We start from the raw sequence: 6,936 nt of genomic DNA, 5'->3' as shown, positions 1-6,936 counted from the left end.
TCTTTAAATAACGCTGTTATTCATAAATATCTGCGCTACGGATAAGGTGATACTTCAGTCTAAAATAGTGGTAAGGAATGAATCTGCGATATCGAGCAACTGCAATGATCACATTATGGTTTTGTTTTTGTAAAGTGTTTTGCGGCGCTCGCAACTGCATAAGGTCAAATGAGCGCGCGGGACACACCTAATATTTTCAGTTGGTAGGAAATTTTGAATTTTGCCCGGGTGGCGGCGAAGCCTACTCTAATCGATTTTAGACCACCAAGGGATCTTTAACATGCGCAACTTGCATACGGGCCCTCCGAGATTTTTTCGCCCTAGGCTAGGTATAGATCTTTCCTACCAGAAGATCAGGGGTGTGGCTTAAGACAGCAGTAAGAAGAAGCGAAGGAGTAGCAGTAGAAAGGCTGCAGAAAGAATCAGGAGCCCAGAGGAAGGGGCAAAGGAGGTGAGGGGGTGGGGGCAGAAAGAGGAGACGAAAGCAGACGACAGAACATTGCTAGAGAGCAGGAAATGAGGTGAAAGGAGACAAATTTAGAGAAGAAAATTTTTCGGTCGCTCCCCGGATTCGAACCCGGGACCTTTTCAATGAAAGGCCAACACCTTAATCTCTAGGCCACGAGAGCCCCCCATTATGGTTTATAATCAATGATAGATATAGAAATAATTGAATGAAAACTCCACAACATAAATAACAACTATACATTGGGGTTCAAAATAACAAAATAAAGACAGCAATGAATACTGTCTCAAACCTGAAACATTCTAATTAAATTTAAATTGTTAACTAGAAAAAAACAAAATGCCAAATGCTTGGGACTGAACTATAAAAAGCCTGACAAAACTAAAAGAACCACGCCTTCAAGTTGAAAACCACCCACCTCTTAATTGATTGAGCTAGACCTACATTATATTTTTCGCCGTTTGAAAGGGATGTCAGTGTTAATATAATTTATATCATTTAAATGCTCGATATTTTTTCTCCGACAGAGAAAATTGGCTTATTCATTAAGTTATTCCATTGTCATTGAACTTGAAGTAACGATTAAGATACGCTAAATACAGTACTTATTTCCGACAAAATAGGAACAAGCGACTTTCAAAATCCTAAAACAATTTTTTTTTTTTTAATGTGTTTTTTCGGGAACATTTTCTGAACCTGTCTCCAACTGCTGCAGTCATCAAAGCTGTAATTTCTAAACAAGGAGCTTTATTGGGAGAAAGCTAGCACAAGTAACTAGTCAAAGAAACACTCAGCTATGTGAAAATAGACATATGTATTTTACACAGAAGATTATGCTACGTTAGAACGGAACCACCACCACCCTCCCTAGGGCACACTAAATGTGATTACGCGTGTCCCAAAAAAGCTGTTAACAACAGTTTTAATTTGTTGCCTGTCCTAAAAAGAGTAGCAAGCAATTTTTTAAGTAAATTTAATTTCTGATAAGCTTATCGGGCTGTAGAGAAAGAAAATGGCAATTTCAGCTCAATACTAGTAAATACTACTACCATCAAAATTGTTACCGGAAGAACTTAGCCCACTATAGGAATGGAGGACCTTGCTTAACCCTATCCGTACGTCGTGTTTTACTATCGTATCCATACGACGTGGGGAACTCTGTGCCATCACTTTCAAAGAGAAAATTTCCTTGTTAATCCGATCGGTAGGCTACGCTTTGCATAGCAATCGGTCAAAATGATTTTTTGAGAAATAATGAAAGTTTCAAAGAGATCTTCGCACTCGAAGTTTTCTAAAATGTGAAGAATACAACCCCGGGGGTACAAAATTATCCCGGGGCGTACGGATTGGGTTAAAGAATGCCTAAGGTTTTCTACTTTTACATAAGCCTTGGGGGAAAGGAAAAGGGGGGGGGGGGCACATAGGCTGAGGAAGAGACAGGAACTCTCAAGCAGGTTTTGATGAATAAAATTAAAGCACTTTGTTCAAAGAGATGACAATAACAAAACAGAACGCGGGGCTCTCGTGGTCAAGAGGCACGGTGTTCGCCTCTCATTCAATAGTTCCAGGGTTCGAACCCTGGCAGCTACGGAAAATTTTCTTCTCTTAAAAATTTCTGCCTTTCACAACCTTTCCTCCTCTCTAACTATTTTCTGTTGTCTGCTTTCGTCTCCACTCCCATCCCCCTCTTTTTCACTTCGCCCCTTTCTTTGGGCTCCTGAATCTTTCTGCTGACTTTCTACTGCTACTCTTTGGCTCTTTTAGTGCTGTCTTTCAGCCACACCCCTGATCTTAGGATAGGTAAGATCTAACACCTAGCCTTCTTGGATACGAGCGAAACGTCCTATAGGTCTAGTGTGCAAGTTGCGCACGTTAAAAATCCCCTGGTGGTCTTTACTTCGATGAGAGTAGGCTTCGGCTTCTGCGCCAACTGGTCAAACTAAAAATGCTTGAACTTGATGTGTCCCGCGTGCTCATAATCATATAGTATGATAATACTATGATATAGCCTTATGCAGTTGCGAGCGCCGTAAAACAGAAACAAAAAACGCCCTCCCTCCCAAAAAAACCAACCCTCCCCTAAACACCAACCCACCCCCACCTCCCCTTTAAAAAACAATAACAACAACAGCAACAAACCAAAACCAGAACGCTTTCTAACGTCCTGATCAATAGCCTTATGTTACTGACAAATAACATTACAACGATTTGACCGCACTCTAGAGGGTAAAGTAGGTATAGTATAGTGGAGTTGCCAGCCACGACTGCGGGTGAACTGACTTTAACTGTGAGACTACATTATTTACAATAATATTAATTTATTCTTGTTGTGACTGCTTGAAAGGGTTACAGTGTGGCAGTGCCAGATCTTCTGGATAGCAGGGGTAGAAACTCTACATTTACAGATCACGAGCTGCCATTTTTTAGGTACCACACTGCGGTCATGTTCCTTGATCGCGCCGACGCGCTTTTCCCTTTCGTCAACCCGCAGCCACCTCCCAATCGTCAGCCACCCCCAACCTTTGACACTGGTCAAACTTCCATCTATTTATAGGTAGTTACCGGAACATGTATAGGTGAAGTGATGTGCCGTGATAGTCGCGATATATTATTTATTGAGATTGTTTTGGTCTCTCTTTACTCATCACCACGAGAATTTCTTGAAGTTTTTCCCTGGACTCTGCCTTTGCTAAAATCTCGAATCTAGATCTAGATCTAGATCTAGAGTTGTAATCTAGTGGCAGGTTGCAGATTTCTGTTGTTATCCAGTACATTCCAGAGATTAAATAAATTGGACTAGACTCTAGTAGTCGACTCTTCTTCTTCTACTTCTAAACCTTCGAGATTACAAAGGCCAAGCCTAGGCTTGTAAGGATTCGTTTTGTTAAAAATGTTGTTTAACACAAAGTCTATGAAGTTAGCAAACCTAACACATTGTTTTCTAACGAAATGAAGCTTAAATTGACTTTTATATTGTCAATAAGTGATCAAGTTTAATCACCTAATCATTTAAGTAAGGAAGTGGCTATCCTCGCCCGGGGTGAGAATAAAAACCTTACGATTGACCTCTCACCCCGGGTGAGACTTGCCAGCGTTGGCTATTCTCACCCAGTGTGAAACAAGACCTGTTTTTCCTAATTTCGAAATGCTTTCTATCGGTGTGGATGATCAAATTGACAACGGCAAAGAAAAAAATGACGTTATAGCACAAAAGTAAGCTAATTTGATCGTCTACAAAGATGCCATGGCTCTTTCACTTTTCGAATCGACCGAACTACGCGGGTCACCATTTTGTTTTGCCCGAAAGTTCTCGCAAGATCTACTCCTCCCCCTTCTCTCTCTCTCTCTCTCTCTCTCTCTCTCTCTCTCTCTCTCTCTCTCTCTGTCGGCAATTTATTAAATCTGCAACCTGCAATTAGATTACAACTAGATCTAGATTCGAGACTTTAGTAAAGGCAGAGTCCAGGGAAAAACATCAATTAAATTCGTGTGGTGCAGATGAGTAAAGAGAGACCAAAACAATCTCTCTATTGCGACTATCATTGCACATCACTTCGCCTAATACATGTTCCGGTAGATTTAACTACCTATAAATAGATGGAAGTCTGACCCGTGACAAAGGTTGGGGGTGGCTGACGATTCGGGAGGTGGCTGCGGGTTGACGAAAGGGAAAAGCGCCGCGCCGACGTTCAGTATCTCCAGCAGTGTTCCCTGAGTGCGTTGTTACATGCACGGGAGGGGCGCCTTGGTTGACTGTGTTTATTATTACACTGATGGGTGGGGCTAACTGTCGAAATAAAGAAATATTTTTTTAAGTTATGATATTTTAAAATGTACTTTTAGTATTATGTACAATACATGTATAACGTGTCGGTCTCCAAAACCCAGGCTGACAACTCTAATCTTTAAAAATATTCGTCTAATGAGATAAGGAAAAGCACAACAAATCATCTGCACTTTCGGTCACGGCACGTCATTACCTTATCAAATTTGAAGAATAAAAAAGGATATAAGGACACACTGTCATAATCTGTTACCAGTTCGACCAAAATAAAAATGTATGCTAGCCGCTTTTTCAAATTGTTACATTAACTTAAGTCTTGAAAAAAACTACTGGACACAGTAAATACAGTTTCCTTCATATGTTCAAGGGACATTTTAATCGGTCAGAGAAACTTTGAACTATCTGAACTACGGTTCAGCGACCCTGACTCAAACTCAAGATATAAAAACTGTTGTATTATTACGTGGAACAGTTGTTTCAGTACTAATTATAATAAGATTACGTAAAATTGTTTTCTTGGCCATCAGCCTGATGTTCTAAGAAAAGTTTATTGTTCCGACACATGCAGAACATTATCCTCTTTGCTCCAGAACCTAAAAAACGGATAACGTGTCGTGGCTATACATATGTGGGCATAATGTTAATGCGCCTGCTGATTTGGTAACCTTTTGATTTGTTTTATCAGCTTCAACGTGAGTTTTTGTCTTTTTGAGTTTGTGGGATATTCATTACTTCTCTTTATGGGGAATGATAGAGAGTAAGATAAAGGCCATCTTCTGGACTCCAGCAAAATGTGCAAAACCCGAATGGTGGGAAAGAATACATGAATATTTATAATACACAGATCACTACCTTAAAATATATTCTAAAGTTCTATCTGACATGTTTTTGCCGTTTTGGATTATTAAGAGTAAGAGCATGAGGACAGAAACCAATGGTTCTATCTGTTCTATCAAAATCGTAAGATTATTCGGAGTCGTTATCAAGATATATAAAGAATTGCATTTGAAGAACACGTGTTGTTAAACTCTAATTTTTTTTTTACATTAAATTTCTCAAAACTAGGCTCTGAGCAGATAGAACTTTGTAATTCTAGGGTGGCGAGATGTTTCTGAGCCCTGATTTATCATAATAACTAAGTTCGCACTCCAATCTTGTACTCCTCTTACTTCTACATTCTCACTACATGGTCGACAGCTCGTCTTGGTTATTAGTCTATCTGGGTCTCTTGGAACTTTGCACTCATGAACAAAAAAGACATTGCAAAGAATGTGGATTTTGTTCTATGAAAACGTTACTATTCCAGCTTATCTCGGAAAAAAAAATAACGAGAAAACAATATTAGCACGAAGTGTAATGTCACGATTTTCTGTTGTTGAGACTTAACATTCCATTAGATACATAATTTACGCCTTTTCGAAAAAAAAATTGTCACGCTCTTTAAACATGTGGCATCCTTGTCGAGGAGGATTATATTTCTTTCATGCTCCATATCTACGAGTTCGAAAATGTTCTTTTGTGTCTTGTGATAATATTGTCAATAAAGCAAAACTATAGAATAAGTTATTCCTTTAAACTTAGTAAGAATGTAGTAGATTAGGAGAGATAATAATAATATTATGTTCTTCATTTGCAAAGCCCCGTCTCTACAAGGACCAAACAAAGTTCGCAAAGAATTCTGAAAACACCTTAAAAAAAAGATTTAAAAAAGTCCCTTGCAGATGTTTCAATATAGCTTTGTCAACCTGACTGTCCACTAAAACACTAAAAAAAAGCACTGTTTCTCAGAATGAGTTTCATCTATCTTATAGAAGTGTCCGGCTTGATGTCTAACTGAAAGTAAAAGAAAGAATAGTTCTACTTTCAGCCGTAGTGAGAACAGACCATCTGTTAATTATGTTAATAGGTACCTGAACCATCTGAGTTTGCGCACTGGAAATCTACACGCTAGTGGGGCGAAGTGTCGATTTTGACTCAAAGTCACGTCTATTTTCTCCCAAATAGTGCTGACACATGAAAAGGGAATTTACAAAGTTGTGTTCAGAGTCCTCACTTTTTCGAGATTGGTTTTTTTTTCTTTAAAAAAAATAATAACACAGGGCACTATAATTTCATTAATAATCCTATGGGAAAACGACAACAGGGTCCGTGATCTATGAGATCGTCACGCTCGGCCCGACCCGGGGGGGGGGGGGGTAGAGTCATTCAAACGCACACCGAATTCTGTGATTAAGAAAGTAGGGGAGAGATCATGCTCTTTCAGTTGTCAGTACACGACTTGATATAGTGGCAGAAACAAGAAGCTATCTCAACAGCCTAATGAAAATGCTGCCGTAGTATTTGAATACGCTGCTTTGTTTCAGTTGCGATCCATTAATGTTGATATCCACTTTGTCTGGTCTGCTGCTAATTGTCATGACTTCGGTCTTGCTAATACTGATCTTCATCTCATATTTCTCGCTGCTCGCGTTGGTTCATAATATGCTAATGTAGTAGCTTGGTCTTGTTGTTCATCATTGCCAGGTCGTCTGCAAACATGAGTTCGTTGAGTGCCTCTGAGTCTGGATTGGCCTCCTTTGTAATCTGTTCCTTATAGGTCACGAAGAGCAGAGGGGAGAGTTGCAACCGAACCCTGTCTGACTCCGGATGTTACTGGAAACAATTCCGAATATACATATATAAATAT

This window comes from Aplysia californica, unplaced genomic scaffold (genome assembly GCF_000002075.1).
Source record: "Aplysia californica isolate F4 #8 unplaced genomic scaffold, AplCal3.0 scaffold00016, whole genome shotgun sequence".
Lineage (NCBI taxonomy): Eukaryota > Metazoa > Mollusca > Gastropoda > Aplysiida > Aplysiidae > Aplysia > Aplysia californica.
This window is presented reverse-complemented; position numbering follows the sequence as displayed.